The 22,693-nt window shown below is 40.7% G+C and overlaps 1 long non-coding RNA gene across 1 annotated transcript in view; it reads right to left on the bottom strand.

The window, feature by feature from the left end:
- Window positions 1–8,635: 8,635 nt before the first annotated feature.
- The window catches only part of LOC111612131, a 33,174-nt gene continuing 19,116 nt past the window's right edge, over window positions 8,636–22,693 (bottom strand). Inside the window, exons 4-5 of the long non-coding RNA XR_002754422.1 lie at window positions 22,345–22,416; window positions 8,636–8,778 (exon numbers count right to left, since the gene is read on the bottom strand). This is a non-coding gene — a long non-coding RNA (uncharacterized LOC111612131). The remainder of the gene's footprint in view (window positions 8,779–22,344; window positions 22,417–22,693) is intronic.

Raw genomic sequence — 22,693 nt, 5'->3', positions numbered from 1 at the left:
CAGATTTGATCTGGTGTGAAATCAATGCTGGTATCTACAGTATGTGCAGTGCTTTGGTTTTTGCTCTCACTGAGTCTGATTGGTGCCCTGAGGAGGGGAGAGGATGACTCCCTGGGAAAATGATGAAGGCCAGCTAGAGACGAGTCTAAGCAGAAAAACCCTCCTCACCAGGAGACGGTCATATTCCAGGACTGAAACACCCCAGTGCACTTCAATCAGTCCAGCTAACACACACACACACACACGCATAAACACACACACACACACACACACACACACTGAAAGCACATTCAGTGTCGTTCCTGCACATCTTTGGTCCGTCCAGCTACGATCTTATTGGATGAATTTATTTACCAGTTTTAGAAACTATAAAATAGAAAACATCTCTGTTTTACTAAAGAAACAGTATTATCTGTTTCCTATTTTATAGCACAATCAAGTAACTATGTTCCCTTCAGTTGTTATAAAAATGCTGTATATATCAAATATGACTTAAAAGAAATGTGACTTTGTAATTTAAAACCTTGAAATTGGGCCGCTGTGTCTTTAAGAACTTCCTGTTCCTTCTGAAGCTCCGCCTTCAGGAAGTCATCACAACATGGCTCCTCCATTTTACCAGCGTTACATTGAGAAGTGGCTCCTATAATGAGCTCAGTGGTTTTTGCTAATTGCTGCTGGCTAGTCTGAAGGAGTCACCAGGGAGGCGGGAGCGCAGGAAGCTTGGACACTGCGTCCTGAAGCCGGGCTAGGTCCACTCAGGGGTTTTGAACAGCTGAATGGTTGCCAGGGAGATGAAAGGATTAATCAAACATGAATGAAAGAATCAAAGCAACGCTCCAGAAATAACTTTATAACATGATGCAAAACTCAAAAACTGATTTTAGATGTTGCTTCCCCTTTAATTTTCTCTACAATCTGAATTGTTTAGACCATCATTATAAAATTTGTACATTTCAGTATTTAATTCCAAAAGAACAAAATTATCATGTTGAGTAAAATTTGCACAGTAAAAAAGTTCAAAGTCTTCTCAAAGTTGCAAATATCCTTGTTTGTGCATCTTTTCCTTCCACACAACTTTCCATTAATATGCTTGGATACAGCATCTTATGAAGAGCTTCTTTGATGATAACATTTTGTAGTTTATCCTCTGTCAGAGAACTGCCAAGTCAGCAGTTTTTCCAACAACAAAACATTTCTATATCAAAAGTGCTTTTTCTTCGGTCTAATTTAATATTCAAACTTTGAAAAAGTTGGAAGCCAGAATGAACAGAAATAAACGTTTGAAGTGCACCACTCACTGTGTAATAAACCTGCAGGAGGAACTTTTTTATTTGCTTCATTTGGATTTGCTTTTCAGAACATAAAGTATTTAAGAAAAACACAAATAAGGACCAATTTTTATGCCAGTCCTGTATCTCTAACACTGCATGTAAAATAATGTTATCAGGGATAAAGAGTTATTAAAGTGGAGTTCTGGTTTCTAACAGAGGGACATTAGCAGCAGGTCTGTCCAGCTGGTCTCAAACACCAGAGACTTTCAGGCTTTATCCGGCGGACAGACGCTGGGATTCTGTTGATTTGTCCGACATTAGGCTCAGTTGGAGCAGCAGATCTCTGCCAGCAGGACGGAACAGTCAAAGCGCTAAATGAGGAGACACTGCCCTCTGCTGTTCGCTTATGAAAATATCACATACGCTTCTGCGCCCATTAGGCATAACATTATGACCACCTGCCCAGTAACAGGCTCAGACTCCAGACTCTGAGGGTGTGCTCTGGTACCTGGGACCTCTAAGAATGTCCAGTAGACTCGGTTATTGGGTTAACGTGGCAACATTTGCTCCAATTTGCTGTAGTTCTCTTTCTCTCTGCTCTGAGTCAAACCAACCAAGTTCTTTGAGAAACCTGTTCCCCTCCTGGCCTGTGGGGGCGCTGCACCAAGAACTAATGAAGGAAACCACACAAAAACCTCTGAAGACACTGAGAGCAACTTCCTTCTTCAATAAATGGAAACTAAAATATAGGTGTCAGATTTTAGCGGTTGGAGGATTTCTCTCTAGTCTGTGGCTAAAAACCAGGATCCATTTCTCCTGCTAGCACTAGGCTAACATGTTAGCTTTGGTTGTATTTACCCAGAATGCCCTGCGCTGTAGTCCACTTCCTGCTTTTAGAGCAGTCTCCAGTCCACCTGACATTCACACATGCATTCAAACCGAACCAGAGTTCACTTCAACTGAACCCAGCCCGAGGTTTGTAGGCGGACCAGAGTTTGATTCATTCACACCTCCCCGAGCGAACCGGACTTTTTAAACAAGTGGACTGGAGTTGGACTAAACTCCAGTTTTTAAATTAACTGACATTGTCTGTTGGGTCAGATCAAGAGCCAGTTTTTGCTCCCCTGCATGACCTCTCCATGACCTCTGATTGGTTCTTTCTGACCAGTTCTGTTGCATGCTAACGCTAAACCTGCAGACTGGGAAATGTTGCTGCATAAAACACCCAGGCTAGGATTTGAACCCTGAACTCCAGGCACCAGCTGCTCCACCTTCTACACATATAAACTGTTTTGCCAGAGGAGTACAAAAAGAAATTCAGCTTATAAAGTAAATAATTGTATTTTTATTAAGGTTTAAATGTGCCCTGCTCTGATTTTAAAAGCACAGCTGGGATTTCCTCCATGACATTGCGGAACAAGTATGAGAATTAATCATCCCTGCCCTTAAACTGAGCTGCAATAAACCATAAAAAGGGTTTTTGATGTTTTATCTGCTTTTACCACATGCAGCATGAGACATGAGGTCAAACACAACCCAAATATATTAGCTGCTGACCTCTAGCTGACACAGAAGGTAAAGCAGAACGTGGCATCAGACGAGAGAACAGTCACGGTTGGGTCATGTAACAGCAGCGTTTAAGAGCCTGGCATCAGCTCAGAATACTAAAACACGTTTACTTCAACATGTGTCCACTATAGTGCAGCTTTTATTCCTCTCACTTGTGTTAATGGAGCCTTTAATGGAGGACAGAGGTGAAACAGCAGAGATAAAAGTGTGACTTAACATCTGATCTGTATTCAGGCCTCTGCGGTTGCCGCCTCTTGGCAGGAAGTTGACGAAGCTCATTGATATTTATGGTGGTGAGTGGCGTGTGATTTAAACAAGTAGCGCTCTGCTCAGAACAGAGTCCCGTTTATGACTCTGTCCTCGGTGATGTTAAAGTCGGGGCAGGAGGTTCGGGAGCGGCGGGAGGCTGATGGAGGAACTGATTAACCTGAGCTCAGCTAGCTTAGCACACAGAAACCCAGAGACTGACTGAAGGTTTCCATCTCTGCAGTCCATCATGTCAGTGGTTAACTGGATCATTCACCTTTAATAATAATAATTTCATCCTCAAACAGCAGAAGTAGCAAAACACAGAGGCGGTTCTAGCAGGAATGGTGCCCTGGGCGAACCTCCATGTTCCCCCATTTTTAGTTTCACACAAAAAGGCCGTTTACATGGAGATACATAATCTAAACAAACATCATCAACATCCGACTTGTGTCAAATATATGTCAGAGTATTTTCTATGAAACAACACGTAAAGCGTCTGGCCAACAGCAGCGATGCTTTTTCAACCTCAGCTTTCAGCAGCATTTAGGTTTCAGAATAAAAGAATAAAACAGCAAAACCACTTCAGTCCAGCTGTCAAAGCTTCTCTTCTACAATGCTGTGGTAGTTCTTCATCTACTGTTGTATTTGAATGCTGAACATACAAAGGAGTTCATAACTATGTGTACATAGTGAACATTTAGCATAAAAAATTCAATTTGGTTTAGCAAACTATTTCTTGTGGCAGGCAAATAATTAATAGAATGACGCCCCCTGACACAGTGGTGCCCAGAGCAGTGAGCCTTTTTTCTATATTAACAACCATCAGCAAATGGTAACCAATCAGAGGCCGCCTTGCTACAGTGCACAAAACATGGAGAGTCCACTTCCTCCGACCTGACATGCAACCAAGCAGTGAACTAACGGGGGAATGACGGATAACCTTTCCTTAAATATGGGTCAAAATGAAGAAATATTGCATTTCTTATAAAGATCATTTAGCCCAGCAGAGGAGATCGATTAATTCACACGTCAAAACATCATTTACTGAGGCGACCCCCAGGTTAGCACCACTTAACGCCTCTCAGGTTGTAAATAAAAATAAAGACATGAGCCATTCAGAGGCTGCAGCATTGCAGACGGCCATTAATAGAGACAATAAATATCAACACCAGCTGAACTATTTATGAGCCAACACATGAATGACCTTGGGATTATTCCACTCGCTCTTTCTGCTGGAGCGACGAGTCGGGTGGTGACTGGACTGAGAAATTCAGTGGAGACCATAAGAGTCAATGCATCACTAGTGTGTGTGTGTGTGTGTGTGTGTGTGTGTGTGTGTGATTACTAACATAGTGCATTATCATGTACACTTGAATTAATCATAATCATTAGTTGCAGATGTTATGACTGAAATTAAAACAGGCATTTAGTCAGGATGTTGTTAATAGAAACAAAATCCTTTATATAAATTATAAAGTGTTACAGTTTCTCTAGTTTAGAGGTAAAATAATGAAATGTTCTGTGTTTTTCTCTTTAAACTTGTGTATTAATGTATTTATTTATGATTCTCAGCAGTTAATGATCCTAATTTTAATAATATGCAGCGTTGGTTAATTCATAAATGAAACTAATACATCCTGATAGAAAACGGATGAAATAAAAACAGACCTCAGAGTAAAGGATTACAAAATATAAACCTTTTTAGATTAAAAAAAAATATTTCCATTGATACGCAGGTCTATTATCGGCCTGCAGGGGGCGGTCTAAAGCTCTCATAATCTTGCTTTGTAGTTTTCTGTGTAGGAAGCTTAAAACGACGTAAAGATAAATAATAATATTTTAATAATCTTTGTTAAGAGTTATAATTTATTTAATATGTTGCTTCTATCTGTGCTGGAGTCACATTTTATGCATATTTCATTCAATTTCCATTCATTTTATTTTCATACAGTTAAAATATTCACATCCCTGTTTTGATTTTGATTTAAAATATTGTTAATTATTGGTTTGTCAAAAAAAAAAAACTCACTTTGTTGATTAAGATTTACTTGTAAAAACAACAAAATATTTTTATAGGCAGTGAAGGCGATAAAGTGCAACATAAAATAACTCAAATGTTCATTTGTTCCTGTTAGTGTCAGACTATTTTGTACCAAATCTTTGCTTTTGTTCTTTGCAAATTACCACCAAATATTGGAGATAATAAAATAAAGTTGAACTTGTCTTTAGGAAATGTTGCTGACATATTCACTAATTACAGAAATATATCAATGCTTGACTTCTTTCTGTACCAATGTGCAGGATAAATATTCAGCATCTGATTCCTCTACTTTACTTTTAGCAAAATATAAATGCAACACTTTTAAAGCCAGTACAGTACTGTACATTCAGTGGCATTAATGTGTTTTAAAGTTGTAACTTTGGTCAAATTTTTGATTTATTATCGCAGACTCTCTGTGACGTCCCTCACATCCTTATCCCAAAGTCCAATCTGTTTCATTTGTTGCTATCTGCCTCATTTCTGGTTATCTGGGATGAAGAAACTCTGACAAATGGCCGCTGTCTGTCTACCATCTGCGCTTGTGAGCAAATCTCACGACCTCCATGTTTATCCTTCAGCGCGCTCAGTGGAAACTAATGGCGGCCGCGTTGTTCTGGTGTGTGGAAGCAGACAGGGTTGGCGACCTTTCCAGAGGGTGATCATTTAATCAACACAGACAGCCTTTCTGAGACCACTTGCCATTTATCTGGTCTACAAGATTAGGCCCCCTGGTGCAACAACAAACTGATCGAATCATCGTCCCCGGACGGAAAGTGACAGCAAGAAAACACGGAAATCAATGGTTCAGCAGCCAGAGTTAATATCTTGGGAATTATGGAGGCATCCATCCGTTTTTCACACCTGGATCAACATGTTGACGTTCAGTATGGGAGGGAAACTGGGTCAGGCTACATTTTCTGTACAGTGTAAACTATGAAATGACTTTTATCTTGAGCATGATGAATGTTATTATACGATGCTGATCAGAGGTTTACATGACTGTCACAGTAATTACTGGTTTTTTAAAACCAGTTTGGATTTTGGCAGTTTTCTGTCGCTATATACAGGCTCAAATATAAATATAGAGTTTAATGTGATTTAGCTGCAAGTTGCAAAGAAAACATTTCTGTTGCCCTTTAAAGGCTTCAGGCTTAAACCTATCAGAACCAGAGTTCACCTAGTCTGGTTGTTGATTTCGGTGCATAAAAGCCTCCATTTTTAATCATACTCCATGCATTTTTAATACGGCTGATGTCAGGGTCATTGTTGTAGTCCTGACCTCTGTGGCCATTGCTGCACCTTATTGTTAGCCGGCTATAAATTCACCTATAAAACCCGTCCATACCTTCACTCACTCATCAATATTTCCAACAACGCTTACATTTTATGTTCTAATAAGTTCATCACCATGATTCACTGGATAAAGTGTAATAAGATGAAGCTTTTCAATAGTTATAAAAAAATAAGAAATATGTTTAAAGTCCAGTTTGTGCCAAGAACCGATAAATTTAACTGAACTGGACGGTTTCTTATAAGAAGAGTGGTGAAAAATCGCTGTCAGATTATGGATGTAACAACTTGCTTATGGAATTTTTATCCAAATATTGATAGGTTTATATGTGTACATTTAATTGGATGGGAGCGAAGGCGCCTGCATTTTAAGCTTATGCTCCCAGTTTTTGTTTTTCCAGTACAGTGAAGTAAAACTTTTCAGTGTTAAGAGGCCAAAATGAAGGTGACGTTCCTGCTGGAGGTGAAATGTGGGTCTAAACTCCTGCCTGGCTCTTTAAATGAGAAGCTCCACCAGCAGAGTCACTGAGAATAGTTTCCGCTTTGATTTATGATGTGTTATTATCAGGCTCTCAGGGGAATACGGAGCAATTAAAACCCGTCTCATTAACTGTAAACTCTCAACTCTTATATTTTCTGACTTACAGTTAAACAGTTCTTCCTCTGACTGAAGAAAACAGCTGCTTAAGTTCAGGTTATCCTGGAACACTAATAATACAATCCATAGGACAACTGCCAGCTTAATGCCAGAGTTTCATTTGTGACTCAAACAATCAGCTTAATGCTCTGGCCAAAAATCTAATGCCACCAGATGAATCTTTGGCCTGAATCTAATCATGATGGAAAACACCCTTAGTCTTATTAAAACATTCCCACTCCAACCAACAGACGCTGGGTGAATACGACTCTGCAGCAGAAGCTCCTCCATCAGTCGGCTCAGCATCCGGTGCACAAAACCCCAATTATCAGTTTTTACTGAATTTAATGGAGTCTGGACAGAAAGTTTCTTATTTATGTCTAAATGTATTTTCCTAAAAGCAGCTGATAAACATTTTCATCTTGTGAGAACAAAATAAGCAGCCAGGATGGTGACTTTGGAGGAGCTGCACTTCACAAACTTGACCTTTATCCATTAGAGGGAAGGAGAAAACCAACAATGACCAAAACATGTAAGAAGTTCGATTTAATGTTTACTGGATGCTCTCTGGTCGAATGAAACCCAAACAGAAAAGCTACGTTCACACAGCAGCTGAACGCAACACGCAGTCTGAACGGCCCAGTTCTGACCATTTCAGAAACCCAATCTGTGCCACTTCCATGGAACTAAATCATCTCTGATTGTCTGCAAGCGTCTGCAGTCTGAACGGCCATGCAGCATTTTATCAGACTTTTGCTTTGTTAATGTGAGACGTGAAAATAATTCTGCTGCAGAAGCCAGACGGTAGATTTGGCTCAACGTGACTTTTTCCTTACATTCTTTCATCTGGGCACCATGCTTTCGTTCTCGACATCTTTAAAATCCATCCAGAGGTAGCGGCGGCCATCTTTACTGCTGTAAACAGAGCGCTGCTGCAGCCAGAGCGCCACCAGTCAGCTTTACGGCCTTAATGTCCCGTCAAAATTATTTTAGTTTATTGGTTTAAGTTTGAAGTTTAAAACAGAAGGAAAACAGTGAACTCACCGACCAGACGGTCCACTGCTTCTCTGCTTCAGCTTTTCATTTTCCTGCCCTGTGTATATATTTTAAAAACTGGTTAAAGTACATCCCACAAGTGCAACAACAGCTATGGTACATTTACTTTACAAGGCCTGAACTCGCATCACTCAAAGAGCCCCATCGTAAATTCCTGGCCAAATTCATGCGACGACACGTTTCATGCACCACTGCAGCAAACACAAGAAGTGCATATTAGAAACAGGCTGACGAGGAGGAGAGACAAGCCCAGCCAGGAGCACGCATCCATGCTCCACATATTAAATATGAATCAATTACATAAGCAGCCTCGACTCAATCATGTATCTGAACAGAAAACAAATTTTTCATCCCTTTCCCTGCGGGGTAAAAAGAGAAAATAAGAGCTCTCAGAGGAACCAGAACCTCCAGCTCCGGTCGGAGATCTGGGTGGATCAGGGTTAAACTGACTGAGACACAGCTGGATGAATAAATTAGTAATGCAGCTTGTAACAAATTGATTTACATCCATACCAGGCTCATTACCGTCTTCTTTCAGGCAGATTGCGTCCTAACTCATTCTCCTTTATTGGTGCTGCTGTGACTGAAACAGTGTGAGCGCTAGCTGGTAGCCTGGGGTGATAGATGGCGGGACGGGAACGCGGCCAGCACACGGAAAGCCGAGTCTGAAACACAAAGAGTTAGAAAGATAAATGTTTGATGCTGTAAACAGGACAGAATCTGAGTTTATAATACGCTCCTAGTTTACATTAAAGCTGCTGATCAGAAAAGAAAATATCCCAACGACACAAAGGTAAAAACTTTTTAAAAGGTTTCTGTTTCATCTCATCTAGAAAAAAATCTAGCTCAGCATTTCAGTGACAGTTGATGATATAAACAGCCAAACATGTCGGCGGCGGATTGACGGTCTGGGCTTTATATGCTGCTAACCGATGGAACCATGAATCGTGAATATTTGGCCACCAGGTTGTTATTTACTTGACCCTGAAGCACGTTTGTCTTTTTCAATAGCTAAAGAGCTAAAGGACACCAGCAAGTGATGGTTTGGATTGGCCTAGTCAAAGTCTGAACTTGGATTTAGATATTTTAACAGTCTGCTGGAAAGAAGAGCAGGTCACATGTCATCCATAGTAAAGTGAAAGACTCATTAGCAGACATCACTAACAGTTTCAGTAGATTTTTTCCTCTCTTATACATCAATTTATAATTAAAAATCTTCATTTTGTTTTTATTTCTTTGCCTGATATTAAAGCGCCTGATTTGAAATGAGCAAAAAGAAGAAATGTGTAGAGGATGAGTAAATTCTTGTGATGACTTCCTGGATATTTTCATGCTTCCGTAACTTTATTGGGAACTCAGACAAGCTTTTAATTACACAACACATTTTAATCAATAGCTTTAAAAGAGGAGAGCGCTGCTGAACCTGCTGGGATGGATTTACAAAACGCAATAACACCAAGAACACAACCACTCTATACTCTGTCTCTTAGATGAATTAATTAGGGTTAAGAAAGCATGTTGTTTACTGAATCAATAGTGCAACATTTCAGCAGAATAATCATGCTGTAATTATGTGGGAATTGGATGTTATACAACCCAGGAAGAGACAGAATCAGTGAAGAGCTGATTAATATTCCAGTTGGATTCCAGTAAGATGTTGAGTCGAAGCACATCATCATTTTCTTCCTTACAGTCACGATCGCCCCGGACAAACGCCACAGCCGGCTGGCTGGTGAGTGGGATCAAAGTGACAGCGCTGGAATGGCCGGCGGCCCGAAGCCAAGGTGAAAAAGCTCTCCTCAAATGGAAGCAGAAAACAACCGAGCAGAAAGGTTGAGGTGGTTCTGCTGGGAAATCAACTGGAGGAGCGAATAAGACCTCACATCAGTGACTCAGGATCTCAGGAATGAGAAACATTATGAGGAGTTTTTCTGTGCTGGAAGTTAAACTATTTTCACCTTATAATGACCAGAAAACAATGCATTTAGCTCAAAGGGGCAACATTATGTGTTCTCAAGCCACATAGCGACAATCAAGTAATTATGTTTCCTTCAGTCGATAAAAATGCTGCATATGTCAAATATGACTTAAAAGAAATTTGGGTTTATAATTTAATGCCTCTGTCTCTTTAAAAAGCTCCTGATCTTTCTGAAGCTCCGCCTCCAAGAAGTCATCCCAAAATGTCTCCTCTATTAACCCTTTAGCAACATTTTTACCAGCGTTTCACTGAGAAGTAGCTCCTATAGTGAGCTCAGCAGTTCCAACAGATGTTTGCTAATTGCTCCTGGCTAGTCTTTAGGAGCTGAGTGGGGGAGGAGCTGTGCCTAAAAGGCGGGGCCAGGTCCACGCAGGCGTTTTGCTCAGCTCAATGGTTGCCATGGAGATTAAAGGACTTCTCAAACAGCGCTCCAGGTGCGTCTTTGATGAGGTGAAAACACTTTAACATGATTTAAAGCTAAAATAAATTCTGTTTTACATAAAACTGCCATTAAAACAGAAGGATCAGTCACATCTCGTCTTCATGTCTCCCATCGATGCTCTCCACTGCCCACCCGTCACTCAGCACAGAGACATAACCCTCCGCTTCCTCCTGCATGAACACCAACATGAACACACCCAGGCAGTGATCTGAATGCAAGGAAGGAGCGAGGAGGAGGAGCAGCTGTGCAGAACGGGAGGAGAAAGGTTAAGCTTTGTGCCGCTGGTGACAGCACAGCGAGGATGAACCCAGGATGGAGCCGTTTCTGTTAACAGGAACAAGGCAGGCTGGCAGCAGCCGCCGCTGACTGACAGCTCCATGTCTCCATATGAAACACAGAGAATCCCGATTGGATCTGCAGAAACTGAGACATTTTCACCATTTCCTCATATCAAGACAACATGTTTCTGTTTTCATCAGCTGGGAGACGATGAGAACCCGGCCAGGTTTATCATCCGACTGGACAGGGCCGCTAACTGCACCCAGCAGCTACAGAGATGGATGGTAATTGTTCGTTCCTCTGGAGGGAAGTCCAGCACTTTGCCAAAAACAGACAGCGGCTCTTCTTTCTGTCAGGACACAGAATGAGGAGACAGCAGTCCCACAAGCCGCACAATCAATATGAAAGTCTAAGTCTATGTAAGGAATACATTATACGGTTCTATCCATCAGGCTTTGGGACTAAAGCCAATGTGAAACTGGGACAAGCAGACAACCGTGGGAAAATAAGTAGCAAGAAGGGAAATTAATATTTTTATTTACACTTTTGGCCAATTAAGTAAAATCATCTTTTCTCTCTTGCTAAAGCAGCTATAAGCTGTACATATATTGTGTGGTGGCACAGATCCACTAATCCACTAATCAGGGAGCTGGTTTATTTAGCGCTTTAGTTAACTTTGGAAACATTTAGCACACTTAGTTTCCCCTAAATTAATTCTTCTGGATAATTTCTAAAGCGCTAATTTGTTTCATAAACTTTCAGTTGAATAAAGTTAATCATCTGTGTTAAAGTTTTGGTCGTCTGTAAAGATTTCTTCAAGTACTTAGACATTTACATTTGTGCTTTTATTTTGAAGACTGTTTACACAGCAGTTCCACTTCCTCTCCTCATGTTTCTTTTTTTATATATTTCTTTCTATTGAAATAAATTGAAATATATTTCTGTTTCTTTCTATCGAATATATATTATATATTTCATTTTATAAAAAGAAATACATAATAAACAAAAATAAATAATATACTTTTAAACTATTTAACAAAATCCAGGGAGATTATTCACAAATATATTAAATAAGGTTCATAAATCAAGATTTTTTGGCTTTCTTACATTTTCTCCATCAGTGATGCAATGCAGCAAATTAGCAGTTTTAGTTTGTGACCAAACATCTGCTGAGGAAAAATCAGCAACAGAATTATCAAAAATAAAATATCTGTTCAAAAGAATCACTTCCTGGGTTCAATCTGTACAGAGAAAATGGAGTTTGACCCTCTAAAGGTGAAACACGCCACATCACTGTCACAGACATGCTAGATGTTAGCACTTTAGTTTCTGCTAATGTCATGTAGCTCTTTAGTGTTGGCATAACTAATGTTAATGTTTAGGGCTTTATAGTTGGTGCAACTAGCTTTTTAGTTAGTGGTGCCCTCCACTGCACACTACAGTTGGATGGCTCATGCCTCCATCTTTCATCAGTGGCTAAAATGGCAGCCGGGTTGATGGCGTGTCCAGGGTTCACTCTAAATCTTGAGAAAGGCATCAGAACCTCTGTGACCAAGCAAGCGGTTGGATAAAACGACAGAAATGAAGAGCTTCAGATGAGAACGGGAGCCATTGACCTGCAGAGAGGAGATGATGCTGATAACTGGAGAGAGATGGAAGCTGACAACATGCTGGATATTTTCACGAGAGGCTTTTTGGCTCTTGGCATCCATCTCCTTCGTTCTCCTGTCGTCCTTTTGTCCCAGCGCCGCCTCGCCTGAAGACGGCTGATTCTGCAGCCTTTTACTTTACAAAGCCAGTCTAACAGACAGATGGCTGAAACTGTTTCTTCCTTCTATTGGAAACAAAACCAGAACAACTCAGAGATAAAGGAAACTAGAACTGCACTAAGTGTTGTAATGTGAATACAATGTTAACCATCATTAGATGACTAGAGACCAAACACACACACACTACAAGCTGAAATATTAAATAAATAAACCACAAGTTTATTTAGACCAAATCTGTACATCATTTTTCTGTCTCTAACATGGTGAATTATATCCAAAGTCTCAATGATATTTTCACTGGTTTCCTTGTAATCGACCAAAAACCCAAACTCTGGTCCTCCAAACCTCGGTCTGGGTTCTGTTGAAGTGAACTCTGGCTCGGTTTGAATATGTGAACACCAAGCAGAACGGAGACCGCTCCAAAAACAGGAAGCGGATTACAGTGCAGGGCATTCTGGGTAAATGCAACCAAAGCTACCGTGCTAGCCTAGCGCTAGCAGCAGAAATGACTAATAGTATTTAGCCAAAGACTAAAGAGAAATCCTCCAACACTAAAATCTGACGCCTCCATCTTGTTTCCATCTGGTGAAGAAGGAAGTTGTTCTCAGCGTCTTCAGAGGTTTTTGTGCTGTTTCCTTCAGTGGTTCTTGGTGCAGTGCCCCCACAGGCCAGGAGGGGAACAGGTTGGTTTGACTCAGAGCAGAGAAGAAGAACCGCAGCAGCTGGAGACGAAACAAATGTTACCAATTGGCCCCCAATTGAACCGAGTCTACCGGACTACCAGGTGGGAAAACAAACTTATTAAACTGTGTCTGTTTCCGGTTTGGTATGTAAAGTGAGTCTAATGGTTGCTATGGAGACCTGGAGTTCTCCAGCTGTGAGCTTTGGAGACTTTTTTTAGCCTTCTCTAACATCAAGACTAATATGGGTCAATATTCAGCTTGGAGGTCGCTCTGCCATGTCATGTTTATATTTATTCATTAAGCCCTTGAGAACCAAACAGACATTCCTATAAACTCCAAGGAGAATAAAACAATATTTTTTCCCTGTGTTTGATTTTGCGCCTGTGATAAAGGATGGATTTCACCAGGGCTGTCAGCAGATTTGTCTGCGTCTGGTTGCCATCCACCTGGGCCAGCGGCGCCTCGGGTGAATCTCCATCAGTGATCATCTCCTGTCACTACAGACAGTCAGGCGGCGGCGCCCTGTGGCCTGCAGAGTCACGGTTAAACGCAGCGCACTTTTCTTCTGGCTGGCATGTCACCCAGCAGGGTGGCAGCCTGCCGTGTCATCCAGCCATTAATACAAACACTGAGCAGTGTGTCGCTCTGTGTGTGTGTGTGTGAAATGAACCAAACCTTGTGCAATAATGTGTTTAATTATTAGTTTCCCTCCATTGAAAGCCACAGAGGCTGCAGCCATCGGTCTGAGGAAGAGCGCTTCTGAAAGTCATTTTTACTTAAAGCAGATGAGTTGAGAGCATTGAATATGATTAATAACCCAAACAGACATTTGTTAAATTAATCAGGCGATCATAGATGTAGATTTTGAAGAAGCAGCTCATTTCCATCCAGTTAGGATGAGTAAGATCCAAACGTCTGTTTCACATGCTGATGATCGCTGCAGAGAAATTTACAGCAGAGTCCAGGATCTTTTCATCCGATGATGTAACCATGTCAACCCATCACAAGGCTGCTCTGGTGCCCCTGATTGGTCCTCTACCTGCCTTATCACCTGAGGGAATATGACTCACCAGACCTCCATTAAGAAACTGTCATATCGCTGTCTGGATTCGGTTCATCACTGACCGCTGCAGCAGGAATCAGCTCCAGTGTTCGTCTCCATGAGGGAGCAGAAACAGAAGAGGCTTTTAGCAGGGATAACCTTGATGCTGTTGCTTTAGTGAGCTGAATATTCCTCCGTGTTTCTTGGCTGCAGCTGATATTATTTTATGTTAATCAACTGAGCGCTGTAATGTTTGCCAGAGATTAAAACGTAAAAGGCTCTTTAAATCACAGTACGCCGCTCTGCAGAGTGCATGGTGATGTTAAAACCTCAGGTTGTTTCTGATTGCTGCCACACCTGTTCTCAATCATCCAACACTCAGAGTGTATTCACACCTGATCCGTTTGGTCCTCTTTAAACAGACCAGAGTTCATTTCCCCATTGGTCCAGACCTTTTCTCAAAAAACACTCAAACAACCAACCAACCAAACCCAGAACTACTTTCTGAAGCATCTCAGTGAATACAGAACGACCTCCAACCGAACCAGCTACAGGATACTAATATTTGTTCTGATTTTTTGAGCCACTGTAGCTGGGCATGATGGTAAGAATGAGTCCTTCAGTAGCTGCATTTCCATCAACCATAGTAAAATATGGTTAATATATAATATGGTTTTTTATTTTAAAAATTTAATAAAAGGTTTTGCGTTTGGTGTCATGGTTTCTCAGCTGTACTGGAATAGATGCATTTTGCAGACCTGCAATAGAAACACTTTTTGCATCATACGAGTCATGTAATCAACAGTCAGATGTTTCTACTGGAGGAAACCATGAAGAAGACGACAGGAAGTGGTAGGAGGATGCTGATTGTTTTTGATTTTTCAGACAATGTGCAGCTGGTTTCTCCATCTCACGGTTCATAAAAAGCTGCATCATTCCAATATGTTGAATTGATCGCTCTTCTGGAAAATCAACTACTACAATTTATCCAAAGCTCTGCTTCCAAGTAGGCGGGGCTTGTCACTCCAACACCTGAATAAGACGCCGGCGTTTCCTCTGATTGGCTGATAGATGATGAGCGTTAGCACCATGGCTGAATCTGAATATATCTGCTTTAACCGTTTACGTCCCTCACTGATGTTTAATGATTGTGTTTCTCAAATCCATGTAGAAATGTAGAGGGTCAGCTTAGGGACTTTGGTAAAACTCAGTTTTATCAAGCTGATAAGAAATAAATTCTCAAAGGTTCCCATTCTGCATCAGGACAAAGCAAAGTGCTTGGTCGATGTCTAACAGAAAAAAATTGATCTCAGCAGAAAAGAACCCAAAGCCTGTCTGCTTCATTACAGAACCACTCAGCCTGCCGTCTCCTTCTGGCTGCTTTTTAGGAACCATGGAGTTGAATGAACACTATATGACCAAATTAAATAGATTTTACATATGATGAGTCATATTCCCTATAAATAAAACTTTAGCGCTGGTCATTTGGATCTTTAACACAAACAATAAGAACCAAGGAGCAGCTGGGAGCCATTTTGAGTTTATATCTTGTGTTTCAAACAGATCAGCTCCTCCTTTGCTGCTCTGCTGAGTGAGACTGAGAACAGGCACAAGGGGAGAGGCGTGACAGAGCACATTGCATTGCTTATTTGCCCCTTCATGCAAACATCCTGCAGCCAGCAACAAGCAAGACTTCATTTGAAGTTACTGGTTTGGTAAAAAGACAGTCAGCAGCATTTGGCTCATTTTTCTGAAGACAAAAACAAAAAAAAATACAGAAAAAAGAGAAAAACTGTAATCCTCAATCTGTCCCACCCTGCAAAGATTAAGTCACATGTGCTATTGTGTTTATTTCACAAGACATCCAGCATCTCGTTTGTAGAGATAAACACTCTTGTTGTATGAAAGAAAACTAAAATCTATGCTGAAGTAAACAGGAGGAGAATCAGTTTAACACGGTTTGTTTCCTCACTTCCTGCATTCGTCTGATCTGAACCAGCAGGACTCAGGATGAACCCCTGAGGAACTCCACATGTAAGTGGAGCTGCAGCAGAAGAATCTGGACAGAGACAGCCGAGAGTGAAGCATGAACCTCAGACCTGTGGGAGATCTGTGCCTGAAGAGCAGGAACAGAAAGTAAACGATGAAGGTAGAAGAGCAGGTCTGCCAAACCAACAGACTGTGAAAAGACATCAGCAGTTTCAGCCTCTGATATACAACCAGCACCGTTTTACATCCCAGATACTTTAGATCCCACTATTTACAGAGCTCGACTTCGATCCCAGCTAAAAGCATTTTTTTTGTTTATGCTGCTTCATGGTTCAGGGAAGTGAAGCAGATCAGAGATCAGAGAAAGGTTTTATAGCACATCTGAAAAGGCTGGTTTTAATCTGAAGTAAACCAGGAAATAATCCAAATAAAAACTCAAACCCCCCAGAATCACGGCAGCCTCGGCTTTATGTGAATTATTAAACATATTTAATTTTTAGGTTAAGAAGAACGTGTGTGTTCATGTCTCTGCTGCAGAGCGGCAGGTCTCAGCACGGCTCCTCTAAAACTGTAAAAACATCAGACTCTGGTTAAATTTGACTGAAACAACTGAAAGAGAATTAAATGCTGCATACAAAAATATAATGTCTATTTTTAATTTGTTAGGTTATAAAAGTTTAAGACATACTAAAAAAACCAATTTGTCAGACTGCAGAGGATCAGATGATACGTTTTCCCCTCTCCACTCTTTAAAGCAGGTTTGCATTTGCTCCATTGTTCAGGCGTCTTTGTGTCAGAATATTATGCAAATCCTCCTCAGTCAGTCGCTCTGAGCTCTGGCTGCTCAGCACTGACTGGACTCACGAAGATGATAAAACTCAGCAAGAAATTCATGTAATTCTTTTTTACAACAGATTTATCTAAACAGTAACTGCACATAAACAACTTACCCCAACGAGCAAAATAAAAAAAAAAGATAACGACCCAGTTTTACTGACCATAAAAACTTAACGTGACTCAGAAATCTCCCTTTGTTGGCTAACAGGCACCATTTAGCAGATCTGAACACATTTCTGTCATGACTGGCAGTGATGGATGTGTCTGAAGAACAAAAGGAACCTGCAGCCAGTCGGACTCCCAGGATTCATCTGGACTCCCCTGTGGAGGACATATTGGATCTCAACAGGAGCTTTCTGACTAAATAAAGTCTGAGTAAATAATTAACGTCTGCAGAAACAAAGACAAGGATCTCAGGGTTGCTTCTGAATGTGACAGAGCTGAAATGGATCAGTTTATGCTGTGGTTGTTGTGCAGAAGATCCGATTCAGAGTTTCTTCTTCTCTACTGGACAGAAAAAGGAAAATATCTGCTGAAACCTGAAGAAAGAACAACGTTTCAGCGACTCTACAGGCCCTAAAAACAGGTTAGAATGATCAGATCTAAAAGTGAGACAGGAATAACATTGTTTCACCCCCCCCCCCCCCCCCACACACACACACCCCACCCTGCCCACACACACACGATTTATTTCAACGTAGTCAGCGGAGCATCAATTATGAATCACCTGCCTTCTTCACTATGCATCAGTTGAGGCAAAGCAAATAAAGACTTTATTCTATATTGAGTGCATGAAACTGAGAAATGACCTAAAAATACTTGAAGTGTGAATGTGTGTGCTGTGCATGATGTGTTTGTGAGCTGAAGTGTTATTGCTGCAGCAGAAAGTCAGAAAATCAAACTCATGATTTCATGTTCACCTGGTGCTTTTCCTCAGTGATGTTTTACTTTTAATCATCTTTTACTGTTAAATATTACAGAAGTATATTGCATTCACCAAAGAAAAACGAATCATTTTATCTCACAATTATGAGAACCGGTGTCTGTGTTTAGTAATTTGGTGAATGCAATGCACGTCTGTAAAATATAAATCTTTGCAAAAGTTTCTTTATTTCTGAGCTGCCATATTTTATTTGGACCTGATTTTACTCATATTTCCTCCTCAATGACCTGACCTGATTAAGGATCTTTAGTTTCTCTGTAACGCCTCCAATTGTTTCACTCCTGTTGCATCATTAATCCATCTAATTTCTAATACTGTCGGTAACTTCACGCTGCTGCCAATAAGTGACTGCAGACGGAGGGAATGGAGGCCAAACGTTCCTCCATCATGAAGAAATCCCCAAACATCAGATTCAGGTCACAGCGGAGCATGAAGTCCAAACTGATCACGCTTCAGATCAAACAGCTTCTGACTCAGTGGCCATCAGTTGCTGCTCCTGGGTTCAACATGTCGCCTCCTCTGCACCTAACACAGACTCAACTCACTCCATCATGTTTATTATGGGAATTACTCCAGAAGCATGTTCTGAGGTCAGACACTGATGTTGGACAACAAGGTCTCCCTCTCAGTCACTGTCCATTTTTATGGACAGAGACTCAAACTCCCTGATCCGTGTCCTTCTGGACCTGCTGCAGTCACGTTGGTCCAAACCTACAGAGTCTGGACCAGAAAGTTCTACAAAAAGTCTTAAAATGCAGAAATATTAAAAGTCACGTTTGTAACAAAGAAGCAAAGTCCGACTCCTGAAAGCCCGGCTCACATTGTGCTCTTCCATCCACCAAACTTTACATGTGAAACTCAGCTGAGCCAAGCTGCACCACTTGGTCAGGGGAACCGCTTCCTGAAGCCGGTTCTGATCCAGTCTGGAGAACGTTGGGTTTGTAGCTGTTGACTCTGCAGAGCCTGGAGGTTTGTCACTTCTGGCTGAGCTGCAGTTCTTCCCAATAACTTCAACAGTACAGCACATTAGCATATTGAAATTTAATAAGCAGCTTTAGAATAAAACAGGCTGTTTACTTTAACTAGATTTATCTCCTCCCTTCCTTCATCAGTGGAGTGTGAAGATGTGAGAGTCTTGTTACTTTCATCCTTTCTCCTGACTGATTTTCCTCTTCAGACTTTAATCTCCATGAGAAAATATTTTTTTTTGTTTTGTCAGTTCATATTAGCAGACAGAATTCCCAATCAGCTCCAACAGGAAGCAGTTAAATCCTGGATTAGTGGAGAAAGAGGAAGTGGAAACGATGGAAAGTGCTTCACTCTGGATCCGGTGTGTGCACGCTCAGCAGAAAGGGAAAACCGTGGGCCGTGGGACAAACTGCTGATCTGGGGAAAACTCTTTATCCTCCCGTGTCACCAGGTCTGCAGACCAAAAACCTCTGGACCCAGAAGTTTACATACTTCTGGGTTCACTGCCTGAAGTTAAACCAGACCAAACCTCTCTTGTCTTAGGCCATTACCAACAAATCAGCAAAATTATTTATGTTTGCTAAAAGCTACAATAACAACAGAAAACTAGAAAATTTCGGAAGAAATTTAGCCGGGGCCTGCCAAGGCGCGGCCGTGGGGTTCGGGCCCGGCGTCGTCACGACACAAATCGGCATCGACGCCAAAGAACGCCGCTACGTAATCAGTGGCACGCGGAGAACCACAAGAACGTTAAGCGAGGCGGACGTGCACCATTCGGTACGATTTAAAATGTTGTCAAGGCTTTTATTTTGGAAGTTTTGTTAAACTTCATTTCAAAGGGCCAAACTAATCCCATGCGTAATAGTCCTTGGGTTAAAATAGTTATATAATGCTCAAAACACAAGTAGCTGATGTAAAAATATTCAAGGCTTTTATTTTGAAATTTTCAGTATGCTTCATTTTAAAGTTCCGAACCAATACCACGTGTAACAGTGCTTTGGATGAAAAAGTCAAATAAAGCCAAAAAGAGCAATTACGTCATGTAAAAATATTCAAGGCTTTTATTTTGAAATTTTCAGTATGCTTCATTTCAAAGGGCCAAACTAATACCATGTGTAACAGTGCTTTGGATGAAAAAGTCAAATAAAGCCAAAAAGAGCAATTACGTCATGTAAAAATATTCAAGGCTTTTATTTTGAAATTTTCAGTATGCTTCATTTCAAAGGGCCAACCTAATCCCATGTGTAATAGTCATTGGGTTAAATCAGTTATTTATTGCTCAAAAGAGCAATTATCTGATGTAAAATATGTCAAGGCTTTTATTTTGGAATTTTTGTTAAGCTTCATTTTAAAGGGCCAAACTAATACCATGTGTAACAGTGCTTTGGATGAAAAAGTCAAATAAAGCCAAAAAGAGCAATTACGTCATGTAAAAATATTCAAGGCTTTTATTTTGAAATTTTTGTTAAGCTTCATTTTAAAGGGCCAAACTAATACCATGTGTAACAGTGCTTTGGATGAAAAAGTCAAATAAAGCCAAAAAAGAGCAATTACGTCATGTAAAAATATTCAGGGCTTTTATTGTGAAATTTTCAATATGCTTAATTTTAAAGTTCAAAACTAATCCCATGTGTAACAGTTACTGAGTTAAATCAGTTATATACAGCCCATAGCAGCAGGTAGTTCTAAAGGCCAGTTCAGTCAACCTCTGTTTCAACTGAGTATTCCACTATATATAGAACTACAGCGATGCGTATTTGTAGTCCAAACCAGCAGCCAATAGCCTCTTGAGTTCCGTTGCTATGGCAAATAATGGTCTCAGCAGGGTGTGAGCTCTGAGCTCTGAGCTCTCAAACACACAATTGTGTGTTTGAGCAAACACGTTTTACTGACAAAAAAGCATTGGAAACAAATCCTTCTTGTTCGGGAACCGTAATACATATTCGAAAAGCGTTTGCAGCGTATGACAGGCCTATGTGTCTTCTGCGATAGTCCCGAGATTCATATCTGTACCTCACTCAGAACATTTACAGTGATGAGAGAAAGAAATGTTGTGCCCAGATCTGAACCTACATCGGCTGTCACTGTAATTTGAGCAAAAATGAGAAAGTTTGGGTCGCTTAGAGGCAAATTGTGGACAAACCGTAACTGGTATCGACGAGCCGTCTTCACTTTCGAAGAGATCACAGACGTATCTACAAAATGAAATTTGAATGGCATTTCTAGGTGAATTTGTGACGACACAGCAAATCCTCAAAAATAGGGTATTTCTAGGATTTTTCCCATTGAGTTATAATGGGGTTTTTTTCGTAGTTTTTTGCGAATTATGTCGCCACGTTAAGCCCAAATCCCACCAAAAATAATAGCTCCAATGGCGTGAATTTTCTGCACGTTTTGATACCTCATTTGTAGGTGTGCACCCAGCGGTACGAGCCGCATTAACGGTTACGGAAGAAAAATAAAGATTAAAGAGACGCTTCTCTCCGACAATAGTAATAGGTTCCTGCCATTGCTTTGCATGGCAGGCCCCAAAAAAATGTCATTTTTATTTATTGATGTCATCAGGATCAAACGTTTACATGCAGTTTTCATGCAGAGGTCAACTCAAACTCCACGTCTCAAAAACTCACAGGAGTAACCAGCAGACCTCAGGGGCAAAGCGACATTTTACTTCCAGGCGGCTCCAAAATATGAAACACAAGCCAGATGCTGCCTTCAGAGAAAACTTTGATCCAACTGTTTGTCTCCTTCCAGTCAGTCATCACGAACAAACAAACACAGTTCAGCCGTTACATCACTTCCTGGTCCATCTGCTCTGTTTGTCCATCGACTGCGTCAAATTATCCTTCTGCCTCAAACGGGGTCCAGACCAGAAACACAACGACCAATGAAAATAATGTAACCCAAAATAAAATCAGAGAACGATTAATTGATCAAAATGAAATATTTTACAATCTAAGAACCATCAACTGAGACTCTAATCAACCTTTGACCTCCAGCTGTCCTGGTAAATAAAACAGACGTGGCTCCTTTAAAACCGCCACACTGACAGCTAACTGAAGATTTGCTCATCAAAAACCATTTTCACACAAGATCCTTTAACTATGTATTGAATATTTACAGAGGATTTGGATAATTAGCCTGCAGCCTTTAGTTCATTAGGAAGAGAGAATAAAATAATTACTGAGAGCAAATAAGGTCTAGTGTTCAGTAAAATATGAAGTAATGTTGTGAGGAGTCTATTGGTGAATATAGAAGTGTAAAGAAGAGACCTGAAGGAGCCGACATGTCCTGACTCACCTGCCTGTCTTTGTCCTCTCCAGGGTGTTTGGACAAATCCGTCCCCAGGCGTCCAAACTCCATTTATAGTTCCTGGGACAGATGGAGAGAGAGGAATGGTTCAGAGGTTTGAGTTGGTGTTTTATGATGGTTTAGATGTAAAGATAAATTATTAAATGTTTATGAAAACTATTATTTATTCAGTTCTATTGTTTATATTTATTAAAATGTATTTTATTTCTACAGATGGAAGTTGTAAGATGGTAAACTCACCTGTGACTGAACAGTTTAGTCCTTCAGTCATAAGTGTATAGTCAAATCATACATTAAGAGAAATTTCAAGAGCAATTGGACACAGGAGATAATGCTA

This window comes from Xiphophorus maculatus, chromosome 19 (assembly GCF_002775205.1).
Source record: "Xiphophorus maculatus strain JP 163 A chromosome 19, X_maculatus-5.0-male, whole genome shotgun sequence".
Lineage (NCBI taxonomy): Eukaryota > Metazoa > Chordata > Actinopteri > Cyprinodontiformes > Poeciliidae > Xiphophorus > Xiphophorus maculatus.
Note: the sequence above shows the minus strand (reverse complement) of the source record. Positions and strands in the feature narration are given on the sequence as shown.